Genomic DNA, 14,615 nt, shown 5'->3' on the forward strand with positions numbered 1-14,615 from the left:
CATAAAGCTGCTGTGGGTTTGTTTTTCAGAAAAATCTGGAACAGAGGCTAAATTTGGAGGCCTAGATGAATTTTTTTGCAAAAACACAAAGAAGAAACCCCCCTCAAAATTGAGTTTTCTACGTGACTCGTAGGAGAATTAAAAAAAAAAAAAAAAAAAACGCAATGTAAAATGTCCAAAATGCCCTCTCAAGAAATCTGGTCCAGAGGGTCGAAAAAACTGCTAAATAGAAAACTGAAAGCTGAACTTTGCGATCAATTTCCGGCACCAAGACGACATTTTCTGGAAAAACATGAAAAAGAAACCCCCCTCCCCCAAAATCACGTTTTCTATTCAACCATATTGAAAGAAGGAAATAAAACCACCGTGAAAAGTCTATAATGCCCCTAGATCAGAATATGCAAAAAAAAGTGCGAAATGAATTCGCAAGAGGCTCAAAACACAAACGATAAGGTTTTGCTCAGAAACGACCATGCACGCAAACGTAACTTACCTATTAGGACGTGCTACAATGGTCCAGGACTTAAAAATTGCACCGATACAAAATTCGACCCCCCAACGGGCAAAAAGGCAAAAATGGAACTTGGAATGAAAACTCGGAATCCAAAAATACAAAACGGGGTCAAATGACCGTTTGGCCCTTGGCCACACTTCAAACATGATTTATAAGACCCTATAAAAGAACGAAAACGGAATTCCCACACCCGATGCAACTATGGTGAACCAATGACTTGCGATTTTTCAAGATTTTCATAGCTTTTCAAGAAATCAAAGATACATAGGATACAATATAATGGTCATTGGCCTCCAGCCTCATCTCATAGATATCAAATACATTGAAAGGAGTGTACTTAAGTACACATTATATACATGGAATCAAATATACATATTTTGACGTATAAGTCTACAAAATGACATTTCATGCTAACATTTGCATGAAATGGAAACTTGAAAGCTACACGACATCCAAGGAATGCTAGGCGTCACGAACCAAGTCTTCGTACCTGAAATATGCCCCAGTATCGTAGGGGTGAGTAACATAAAGCTACTCGTAGAAAATAAGCATGCATCGACCTAGCATTTTACAAATTTATCACCTTAAGGTGAAACATGTTAAAGCGGTTCATGCCACCTAACGTCTATATCGAAATGAGACTCAGGGAGCATCCTAAGCTACCTTAGAGTGTTTCTAGCATAAATCACATCGTCCATGCATTTCAACAACATAGAAACATGTTATACAAAGCAACAAGAATCATGATATAAATACATGAATGAAACAAATCAAAGTTGGAGTAATCCGATTAATACAACGAGTTTATAGTTACCATGGATAACATTATCAATGTAATTGAACAAAGTCTAGAGGAATCCATACAACATGACAAAAGCGTATTTGAATACAAGTTAACAAGAATCACATTATCCATGCAATTCAACAACAAAAGAGCATGTTATACAATGCAATAAGGTTTAAGTTCTCAAAGCCATCAACTTAGAATCTAAAGCACAAAATAACAGTAGTGGTTTATGCCATCTAACGTCTATGTTATAAATGAATCAATAGGATCAATCCTAAGCTTTATTAAAACGTCATAACACGATTTTCAATATCGATGCAATTTAACCAACATTGGAACTTCCAATACAACGCATAAAACACAATTTCGCAAAGTTAACATCATGTAACTTAAAATGAAACAACAAATAAGAAACAACAAGTTACAACATCATCTAGTTATCAACTTGAAAATGAAATGCGAAATCAAACAAAGTGGATACTCGGACGTCACGCCGGATCAGACCGACAACATAATTACTTTAGGGTTACTAGCCCATGGGTAACCTCCCTATGTGCGCACTAGACCATATAGAGGGACTATCCCCCGTACTAGGACCATGTCCTAGCCATAGTCAAACAACGACATCCCCAAGTTTCCAAAATCAACAAGTTGTGCAACAACGCATATATCAACAAGAATATGCAAGATAATCAACTATCTACCAAGCACAACCAAATTTGGAAACCTATACAATATATGCTCTAAGTCCACAACTAATATGATGTGATGAATGTCGAATCTTCAGTGTGTGATTCGTTACACGCTATGCATGAATGATGTTAAATACGAAATTTGCAAATCATTACACAAGGCAACAATATATTCAATAAGGAAAACATATTCTCATGAGTATAAACATAGCAACTATGTTATCCAATGCTCAAAACATAACCAAATGAATATACAACAAGTCCATGTCCAGGATTTTGATATAGAAACGACTTTCAAACACAATTAAATCCATGATTCAATTCGATAGAATTTAATTAAATAAAAATAATTAAATTCCGTAGATTCTAATTCAATTCCAAATAACCTCAAATTAATACATATTAAAGAACATGGCATGGTCATCACCTATATCCATTCTAAAATTCAATTAGGTTATTGGAACAACAAAGTAGAACTTTAATTAAATCATGCTAATTTGAATCCCAAGGTTCTAAAACAACTTCAAATAGTCCCAAATTAATACATGCAAGTAAACAAGTCATGATCAATACAAATATCAAGTTAAAACCTTAATTAAGCTAATAGGACCACAAAATATATTTTAATTAATTCTTTTAATTAAAATCTCTTGATTTTCAAACTTAACCAAATGCTCTCAATTTAACCTATGTTGGAAAACATGTCAAGAACTAATGTAATATCACATTACAAGTTTATTTCATTCAATATAAGACCATGTGAATTAAACTTTCACTAAAGTTAAATATAAATTAAAAGTTGCAATTCTCATGCAATTAATCCCAATTTAATATATGTGAACAACTATACCTAAGCTTAATTTTCTAGCATGCCACAATACAATTCTAAGTTGTATATCACCATGAGGATTAAATCTTAAACATGGAATTTAATTAAATAAAAGGTTTCAAAACCTAACCGAATATTATAAATCAAATATATGTAAAGCTATATGGCATGTAAATCAAGAATATCAAGTCGAAATTCAAATAGAGTAAATAGTGCACTCGGGGCAAATTAATTAATCAAATTAATTAATAATTACTAATTTTCAAAACACCTCCAATTACTTTCAAATTCAACTATGTTGGAGAGCATGCTAAGGCCTAATTTAATATGCTAACATATGTTGATTTTAAGCTAGTTAAGGCCATATGATTTATTATTTTATTCAAGATAAATATTAAATAAAATCTTTAATACTTGTTCAAATTCCCTCAATTTAATATATGTCAATGACCATATTATAGAGTATTATATTACCATGCTACATGTTTAAAATAAGTCATAAGCAACCGGGAAAATCAAATCCAATACAAGAAAATTAAATAATAAAATCTTTAGATTTTATATTTAAGCATGCAATCAAGTTGTATAAGCATCAATAGCATGTTATATAACAAGAATTAAACCTATAACACCTCCTACCTCAATTTGAGATGAAAACCTCAAAGGCCCACCGAAAAAAAAGTGTTCCGAATCCGCCGAAACTGAAGGGTTTTGTCGAGGACAACACGATCTATATGAATCCCCAAGAAGCCCCATGAAAATCCAAACTTGGCCTCAAACCCAAACTCAAAACTTGGACAAAAATGATTTCTAATAAGGGGTAATGGTAGAGCACGACGAGGCGAACAACAAATGCTAAGGCCGAAGGATTTCTACCAAGGAAATCAAGTGGAGGAGAAGAAAGAGTGAAGTGTGATACCCCCAAATTTCCGAATGCTGGTTGGCCAGGCCCACGCCCGAATACCCGAGGATATCAAAACAAATTGATAATAAACGAACACAGAGTACAAGAATAAAGAAGAATAAATAAAATGCTGACTAGAAACTAAAATGATAATCTAATAATAAACCTCATAATATATTTCCATTAATTAATAAACTCTTCTGATACAACTGATCCTCCAAAATACAACTCGGGAATCCATACTGTGTGGACCCCTAGAATATCCAAACTAAACAAATGACAGTAATCTAAAATAGGAAACTGAATCATAAAGGAACTCCTATGTAGCATCGGAAGAATAAAGTAGACTGATCCCCACTCAGCACGAACAACCTCTACTTGTGACGAACACCTGAAAAATAATGGTGGGTCAGGCCCACAAACAAGTTCTACTCTACTACAGTCCAAGCAGAGATCCGATACACGTATATATCCTAGTCAATCCAACAGTAACTAGTAGTCCGTATATATATATATATACACACTAAAGGAACCTCACTAGACTATAGGGTTGTCTCAACCTGAATAGTAGGCAACATGCAAAATGCACATATAGTGGGCATGAGTACCTAGACCAACCAGGGTACACAACTACACTATATCTAGCTACACATCCCTGGCGATATACGCGCCCTAACCATTAATCCTGAGACTCAAACTCATATCATGGCACTATACTTATATATATATAATCTAGTAACCATCTTATCCAGTATAAATTAATCTTCCATAAGTCATTCAACTTGTTCAGCTGACCTGACTTGAATATAAGTAGGACTTAACATTTTAGTAAATCCATTCCCTTATATAATAAATTAATCCTCCATAAGTCATTCAACTTGTTCAGCTGACCTGACTCAAATATAAGTAGGACTTAACATTTTAGTTAATCCATTCCCTTATATAAAATAGGTAGGACTTAATTGATAAGTTAATCCATCCCTAGAATGCCACCGTCCCATACCGGTGTATTAAACCACACAATCCAAAAATTGATGTAACAATTAAGGAAATACATCAAACATTCTATAAATAATTATGATAAATATGATATCAAGTTATCACATAATAGGAATGACTTATTATTTCTTTAAACTTCCTATATCATATGTCCTACACAAACTGAATCTTATACATGATGATATTTTATTAAACCATTAAATAAGGATTCTCTATATCCAATTCATCCTACACATTTAATCTCAATTACTAAAATATTTTAAAACATTAAATCCATTCGTTTGTTTAAAACATTCAAATAACAAGCATCATTGTGATTGAGTCTATTTAAATTTATTAAAACCCAAACCTAGTCCCTATTTAATGTTCAGGAATCCTAGGCATGTTTCTACGTTCCATCATTCTACAGATATGAAAAATACATAATTTAAACATGTAAAAATTCACATAAGAAATCAAATCAAAATCATGCATTTTATCAATTCATAACACAAGAACAGATATGAACCAATTTCATAAAACATATGTTCTAACCTAATTAAACATGCATAATTATTTAATTTTATGTGTTTAATAAATCCTGGAATTTCCTAGGCATGTACAGAAACACGAATCAAAGGGAAAGAGATAGAAGAAGAACTTGCCTTAAACTTTCGGACTGAAAGTTAAACTTCTTCTTCCTTGATCTTCTCTCTAAAGGGTTTTCTCCTCATTCCTTCCTCTTTCTCCTTCTCTCTCTAACTCTCTCTCTCTAGAATATATTACGTGATATATTTTCACCCCTTTTTCAACCTATAGTTGTGTATTTATAGGCTAAATAATAACCCTATTCCTTTTTCCAATCCAAGTCAACTTAATAAAGAAAAATAAAAAAATGAAAATATTAAAAAGGTAACTTAAAATATGTTACGTATATAATCTATGTATATCCTTATTAATTAAATAAAATATATACATTAGATTATTTATTAATACTAAAGTTACCATAATATTAAAAGGTAACTTAAAACATGTTACGTATATAATCTATCTATATCCTCATTAAATAAATAAAATATAGGGTAAAGTGCACAAAACCCCCCTGAACAATTAGTCAATTGCATGAAACCCCCCTCAATCAAGAATTACCCCCTAAACTATCAACATAGTGCACTTTAAGGACAAATCCAAAAATTGCTTTCATTAGAGACCACCAGAAATGTTTGATTACGAAATTACCCTTGAATGAAACTCTGTCGTTTTATTGTTTTAGTTCTGAAGTTACTGACATGGCAAATGCAATCTAAACAGCCAATAGTATTGTGACAGCATATCACCTTATCACAATAATCCACTTAACACTTTAAAAAAAAAAAAAAAAAATTAGAGACCCAATTAGATTACACTAATACATATTTTAGCGCCAAACACGGCCTTATGCATAACTCTTTCTCTCTTTATTCTTACGAGCTTGGTCTCCCGCAGCCACAGATATTGCCAACCAATCACCTCCGGCAGCCAACTTCACCGACCAGCGGGCCTTCAAGGAAGTTCACGGTTTATATGATGATCACCATAAAAGTTTATTGCCTGTGTCTGTTTGTGGTTCACCAGAATGAGATTTCACTGGTTCGGTCACTGCGATTGCGTCGTTGCTTATAGCTTTTCGTCGGCGGTCATGGAGCTTAAGGTCGGCCTCTCATTGGGTTTGATGCGATTTCCCGTTGATGCTTAGAGCTTCTCGCTTGCGGTCATGGAGTTTGACGTTGGGCTCTCACCGGTTTCACTGCGATTGCGTCGTTGATGCGTAGAGCTTCTCGTCGACAGTCATGAAGTCTGAGGTTGGGCTCTCCTAGTACATTTTTGATTGGAGTGTCCAAGTTGTTTCCTATTGCAAATGGGTATGAATCAAAGATTAGAATCTAATGAGTGTGATACGAGTCACCACCTACTTATTTAGTTTTTTTTGCTAAACCTCTGTTTTTGGTAATACAGAGATAAACAGTAGAGATTGTATCAAAATATATCACGGGAATTTGGAGTACTTTGTCAAAATCAAGAGCGAAAGCAAAGATGCCATTGTTTTTTATGCACGTGGCCGGTCCTTTGGCATCAAAATTGAAGTTGTCGAAGATTAGCATCACTCAGAAAAGGGGTTTTAATTAAATCAAGTGATAGCAAATTAATTGTACCCATCATTTCTTCTTCTTATGACTATTATAGATGATTTATGCCCTTCAGTCTCTCTTCGTCTTCCAATTGTAACGTAAATACATCCCACTGCCTCAAAAAATTCTGACTTTTTTGCAGAATCTTTTCACACCCACTCTCTCTCTTGTGATTGCTAAGCCCCTTCAAAATCTCAATTTCTATTTCTGTCTTCTATGAACACAGCTTCAACCTGCACCTTCATTTTCTCCCAAAATCTTAGGTTCAGCCATTCTCATATTCTAAAATATGTTTTGCCCATATAACATATACATATATGGTCTGTGTATGTGTGTGTGTGTGTGTGTGTGTATATATATATATATATATATATATATATATATATATATATACCATCTTGAAAGTTTTGTAGAGGATGTGAGCTGTATAGAAAGATGAAGATGTGGCAAGGATTAACATATTAGGATTGAATTAGGACTTTTTATTGATTTCATATTGTAACAGTAATAAGGGTAAAACGGCCATTTTCAAAATACAACCTTCATTTTACAGACAAAATGAACCGGAACAGTGTCCCCTGGTTCATTTTAGAGGGTTTTCTTTAAAAATAAAAGTTCAAGGAGGTTCTTTGAGAAAGAGAGTAAAGTTCAGGGGGGTTATTTGCACTTTACCCTAAAATATATACATCAGATTATTTATTTATACTAAAGTTACCATAATATTAAAAAGTAACTTAAAACATGTTACGTATATAATCTATCTGTATCCTCATTAAATAAATAAAATATATATATCAGATTATTTATTTATACTAAAGTTACCATAATATTAAAAAGTAGCTTAAAACATGTTACGTATATAATCCATCTGTATCCTCATTAAATAAATAAAATATATACATCAGATTATTTATTTATACTAAAGTTACCATAATATTAAAAAGGTAACTTAAAACATGTTACGTATAAAATATATGTATATCCTTATTATATAAATATATAAAATATATACATCAGATTATTTATTAATACTAAAGTTACTATAATATTAATAAATTACTTTCCTTTTTATATATATTTATATACATATACAACTATCCATGGGTAATTATTCATACCCATCCAACCTCCTATCCAAGTAGTTCATGGGACCCAATTAGTTAGCCCATTACCACTAACCATAACCATAAAATAAAATAAAATAAAATATTTAATCATTTAATTTACAATTAATTACAATTAATTAAATACATCATTTAAGCACACAATCTAATTAAACAAATAATACAAATAACACCTAGACAAAATACAAATAACACATAGATAAGTACCCAATTAATCAAGTAACACTTAATTCAATTAAACACATAAACAATTAGTCAAATAATTAATTAAACAATTAAAAAAAATACAATAAAAATAAATAAATAAATACCGAGACTATCCTTTTAAAATTAGGGGTATTACATGAAGGCAGCCCCTTGGGCGCCCATGGCTGCCAGCCAAGAGAAGGAAGAAGGTCTGAAAATCTGATTTTAAAAATTAGGGCAACCTATTTATAGAAATCTCAAAGAGTGCCCTGAAAGGGTCCCGCCGGGTCCGGAATAGTGAATTTTGAGCAAACGCGCTCAAACGGCAAAACTCCGTGAACAAAAAAGATTTAAAATAAGAAAATATGAATAACGGAAGAAATGACATCAAAAACTGAGTCCCGAGCAGAAAGTTATGTCCCGAACAAGTTCGGCAGCAACTAGGTCCAAAAACTCTGAAACTAGAGAAAAATGACCAGAACAGAATTCTATGAATTTACAAGTCAACAAAAAGTGAAAATGAATCCCATACGAGGATCCAGGCTCTAGATGAGACATTTTGCAATAACTTTCGTTAATTGCACAATGGCCCCTACAAAAAAGGTTAACTGCAAAACTGCCCCAGAATGAAAATATCTTCCAAAAGATATTTTCTTAGATGCCCCTGAAATAAAATATCTTCAAAAGATATTTATGAAAAACACCCCAAGAAATGAAATTAATTCCAAAGATTTATGCATCCATGCCCCAATGGGCATCGGGAGCAACCAGAGTACTTTCTTGCAAAAGTAAAGATACGTATTTCGTGGAAACCACTTACGATAAGGATACGTTAAGTCAAAAACCAACTCCGAGCTTGAAAAGTGAGGTTGTGCCAAAAACTGACAAACGGAGATAAGACAAAATAGGAAAAATGACAGAATAGGGAAAAGACGAAATAGTGCATAGTGTCCGAAAAACGAAAAATGCGAAAATGACTCGGTCCTCAAAGGAAGTTGTCAATTCACATGAAAGAGTCTCAGAAACCAATTCTGAGCACTCGAGATGACACTAAGCGACACGAAACAGAGCTCAGAAAAGAAAATTAAACGAAAAAAATTCATTTGTAAAATTTCAAGAAAAAAGGAAAGGAAGGCAAATGACCGGGTCGTTACACTAATACCTATTTGTTCCATGTGGAGGAGGAAATGGAGGAAGGGACTACTGTAGCATTGGATAACTTACCAATTGTATAGGATTTCCTGGATGTATTTCAGGAGATTCTAGGCTTGCTGCCTAGTCACGAGATTGACTTTGTGATAAACTTAGCTCCAGGCACTATGCCTATTGCTAGGGCACCAGTGGAGATGCAAGAGCTAAGGGATCAGATTCAACAATTACTTAGGCAGGGTTTTATTCGTAGGAGTACTTCGCCCTGGGGAGCACCAGTTCTGTTTGTGAAGAAGAATGATAGTTCACTTCGGCTGTGTATAGATTACAGGGAGTTGAATAAGGTTACTATTCGGAACAAGTATCCGTTACCCAGGAGATGATCTTTTTTATCAATTGAAGGGAGCTACGTACTTCTCTAAGATTGATATGCGGTCTGGATATCATCAACTTCAGGTTCGGGAGCAGGATGTTCCGAGGACGGCATTTCTCACTAGATATAGATCTTATAAGTTTCGGGTGATGCCGTTCGGGTTGACTAATGAACCAGCGGTTTTCATGGATTTAATGAACAGAGTCTTCAGGGCTTACTTGGGTCAATTTGTCATTGTCTTCACAGATGACATTTTGATTTACTCAAGGTTAGAGGACGATCATGCTAAACAACTTCGGAAAGTCTTGTAGACACTTCGTAAGCACCAGTTGTATGCCAAGTTCGAGAAATGTGAATTTTGGCAGTGGGAGATGAAGCTTCTAGGTCACGTGGTGTCAGAAAGAGGAATAGCAGTGGATCCAGCCAAAGTTTCAGCGGTGGTTGAGTGGGGACAGCCTACATCACCTACTGAGATTCGAAGTTCGGTTTGGCAGCATATTATGGGAGGTTCATCGAGGGGTTCTCACATCTGACTAAGAAGGGTGTATGGTTCGTGTGGGATGAACATTGTCAGAAAGATTTTAATGAGTTGAAGACTAAGTTGACTTTTGTACCAACTTTGTCTACCCCATAGAGCGGAATAGAGTATCTTGTCTACACGGATGCTTCTTTACAGGGTCTTGCATGTGTTTTGATGCAGAAGGAGCGACCAATTTCGTATGGATCTCGTAAGCTTAAGCCTCACGAGCTTAATTATCCAACGCGTGATTTAAAGTTGGTAGCTGTGGTATTTGCCTTACGTATTTGGAGGAATTATCTGTTGGGTGAGTCCTTGAGATTATTCAGCGATCATAAGAGTCTGCAGTATTTGTTCACTTAACAGGAACTAAATATGAGACAGCACAAATGGTTAGAGTTTGTAAAAGACTATAACTTTTCTATACAGTACCATCCAGGGAAAGTGAATGTGGTGGTAGACGCACTCAGTCGTCGACCTGTTGGTAGTCTTTCTGCTGTATTCACTACTAATTGGAATGCTTTGAAGATGGTGGATGAGTTGTCGGATGCTTTCATGGCTTGCATGGTGGTTACACCTTCTATTATTCATAAGGTTTTGAAGGCACAACTCACGGATCAGCAGTGCATTGACAAAGTTGCAGAGATAGCTTCCGAAAAGGTTCCATTCTACTATATTGGGGTTGATGGAGGTTTGCGGTACAAGGGATGGTTAGTGGTACCTTCTGCTGATGAGTTGAGGAAGGATGTGATGACTTAGACTCACCGCTCTGAGTTTTCTGTTCATCTCGGAGGAAACAAGATGTATCAGGATATGAAGTAGCAATTTTGGTAGGTAGGTATGAAGAAAGACATTGCTCTTTTTGTTTCGCAGTGTAGTACTTGTCAGATGGTCAAGATTGATCATTAGAGGCCGTTAGGAGCTCTACAGCCACTGCCAATACCGGAGTGGAAATGGGAGAACATTTCTATGGATTTTGTGGAAGGGTTGCCAAATTCCTTCAAGGATCACAATTCCATTTGGGTCATCGTGGATAGATTGACGAAAACAGCTCATTTCCTGCCTATTCGCATTGACTTCACTTCGAAGCAGTTGGCGAGACTTTATATTACTGAGATTGTGAAGTTGCATGGAATTCCATTATCTATTATATCGGACAGGGATTTGAGCTTTGTGTTAGGGTTCTGGAAGAGTTTTCAACAGGCTTTGGGTACAGAGTTGCATCTTAGCACTGTTTATCATCCTCAGACTGATGGACAGACTGAGAGGGTTAATTAGATCATGGAAGATATGCTTCGATCGTGTGTTCTGGATTTGAAGGGCCACTGGGAGGATTATTTGCCACTTGTGGAGTTTGCGTATAACAATAGTTTTCAGAAGACTATTGGGATGGCACCAGTTGAGGCATTGTATTGCTGACCGTGTCGTTCACCTATTTGTTTGTTGGAGGTTGGTGAGAACAGATTCTTGGGTTCTGAGTTCATCAAGGATACTTCTGAGAAGATAGCTCTTATTAGGGATCGCATGCGCACTGCCCAGAGTAAGCAGAAGAGTTATGCAGATTGTCGCACACATGCTTTGGAGTTTCAAGTTGGGGATCAGGTTCTACTCAAAGTGTCACCTATGAAGGGTGTAATGCGTTTTGGGAAGAAAGGGAAGTTGTCACCGCAGTTTGTCGGTCCATTCATGATTACGGATCGAGTTGGAGCTGTCGTTTATCGGTTGGCACTTCCGGATAATTTGGATCGTAATGTGTTCCATGCTTCCATGTTGTGGAAGTTTCTATGAGATGAAGATCGGTATCAGTATATCGATGTTGGAGAGATTGAGTTACAACCGGATGCAACCTATTTGGAGCCACCATGTCGTATTGTCGACTGTCGGGATCAAATCTTCGTAAAAAGGTTATCCCTTTGGTACGTGTTCAGTGGAGTCATCACAATGAGGCAGAGTCTACTTGGGAATGGGAGGATGTCATTCGCTTGCAATTCCCTGAAATATTGGAAGAAGGTAAGAGCGAATTCCGAGGACGGAATTCCTTTTGTTAGGGGGGAAGAATGTAATACCCCTAATTTTAAAAGGATAGTCTCGGTATTTTATTTATTGTTTATTTTATTTTTTGTGTGATTATTTGAGTAATTTCTTGATTAAGTATTTAATGCTTGTTTAATTGTTTTCATTGTTTCATACTTGTTTAATTGTGGTAATTGTTAATTTCGTTTGTTTACTGGTTTAAGTGTATTTATTATTTAATATTATTTCTTTTAATTAAATGGAATTAATGGTATTTTTTTATTTTATTTTTGTTAAATGAATTAAATGTTCTGTTTTTAATTTGAAGTTAGTTGCACTGTTATTTTATTGGAATTTCTCACGGGTGTAATTGAATTGAACTAGAAACAGTGTAATGGTAAACATTAGGGTTTCTTTTCTTTAGAATACACGGATGGGCCGACTAGGATTTTACATTAGGGCTCTGGCTCTAATTAAACAAGGATTAGGGTATAGTGTTTTAAGCCTATAAATATAGTTATTACGGTGGTTAGGGTTTTAGAAAAGTAGGCGTAATTCTAAAAAACAGAGAGACAGTGAGATACAGAGCAACACAGAGAGAAATAGGAGAGGAAGGCTAGGTTTTGGTCTAGACTAAGGTTAGACCAAGGAGGAGGAAAGAGAGGTTGTTCGTAGATGAAACCAAGAGCAACAGAGGTGGAACATCAGTCGAGGATTTCATCGAAAAATTCAGAGACGGTGGATTAGAGTTTCAAAACTAAAACTCATGGCAAGTCTCTATTATACTCTTTCTCTTTAATCTGTGTTTTGTGCATGCTTAGGTAGACTCCAGGGATTAAAATAAAGCTTAAATACATATTTTATGCTTGTTTAATCGTTATGTGTTTCCATAGAACTAATCTGTTCTTAGTTGTTTTAAAAGTTCAACCTGTAATCTTGCTGCCGATGCTTAACAACTTGTGTTTTAAATTCAAGTCTTGGTTGTATATTATTGTCTTATGATCAATTTGGAACTGGGATAGACCTTAAAACATGTAATAAAAATTACTACAGAGGCTTGGAAATCACCGGAGTTGAAGAAGACGGAGAAAGAATGGACTACGGCTCTTAGGGGTGAGAGTAGGCTCCAAAAAGGGAGGGAGCCTACTCCCACAAAGCTAGAGCCGGCTCTCTAGGTTTGAGAGCCAGCTCTTAACAGCCTAGAGCCGGCTCCCAAGGTTGAGGAGCCGGCTCTCCTTGTAACAGAGCAGGCTCTCAAGTTTAAGAGCCTGCTCTCTCCTTTAAATTACATTAAAACTTGTTTTTAGGGTCTGTTTGGCTGAACTGGGTTTTTCTAAAGCTGTTTAAAAGCTACTGGATGGTGTAATTCATTGCTTAAGACTTATAAAAATGTTGGGAAGCATGTTTACATTTAGATTTAAAGGCCAGAATTAACATAAGTTTAAACAAAGAACCCGTATGTGGATGATTGGATAATTGACTCATATTGCCTATTATTTTAGCAATTTGATTTCTCTGCATGATCCTAAAATATGAATCATGTTTTCAACTATGTTATAAGCATATAGTTATTTAAGTATATGTATGCTTTGATGGAATTAACTGGTGTAATAAATCTACTACGTATTGCATCAGTTATGGTACTTTTGAAGAGGTAAATTGCATAATCTTGCTTTATCAATTTAATGGACTGGAGTTGGGATTCTAAATCTTTTATTGGATGCATAATTTAGTTATACACATGTTAAACTGTATTTATGCTTATTTTGGGATGTGGTTGATAAATATTTATACTGTTTTGTCAACTATGTTAGCTTGAGGTTAGTATGCACCGGTATGGGATGGTGGCATACTAGGTATGGATTAGTTCAACACTAAGTCCTACCTAAAATGGATTAAGGTGTGGATTAACCATAAAGGTTAAGTCCAACTCTTATTGGTGTCAGGTCAGTAAATAACTGAATGACATAATTTGGTTTCTGGGATTGATTGTTATACATATATCAAAGCAATATACTGGAGGGGTGATATTTTGTCTTAGGAGGACCCGGACTTTATATATATATGATATGGTACCATGGTATGAGCTTGAGTCTCAGGACCGTGGTTAAGGTGCGTATATCGCCTAGGATGCATAGCTGGACAGTAGTTGCTGTTCCCTGGTAGGTCTAGGTACACATGATCACATTATGTGCGATTTGCATGGTATCTTTACTCAGGCTGAGACAGACCTATTGGACTAGTGAGCGTCCTATAGTGTGTACTTATACATAGATGGACTACTCTAGATATTGTTGAGTCTATCTAGGATGTATCTGCGTATCGGATTCCCGTTTGGATTGTAGCAGAGCAGGACTTGGATGTGGGCTTGACCCACTCTC

This window comes from Cornus florida, unplaced genomic scaffold (genome assembly GCF_030987335.1).
Source record: "Cornus florida cultivar Cherokee Brave unplaced genomic scaffold, ASM3098733v1 CherokeeBrave_3.0.0_Hap2_Chr01, whole genome shotgun sequence".
NCBI classification, from domain to species: Eukaryota; Viridiplantae; Streptophyta; class Magnoliopsida; order Cornales; family Cornaceae; genus Cornus; species Cornus florida.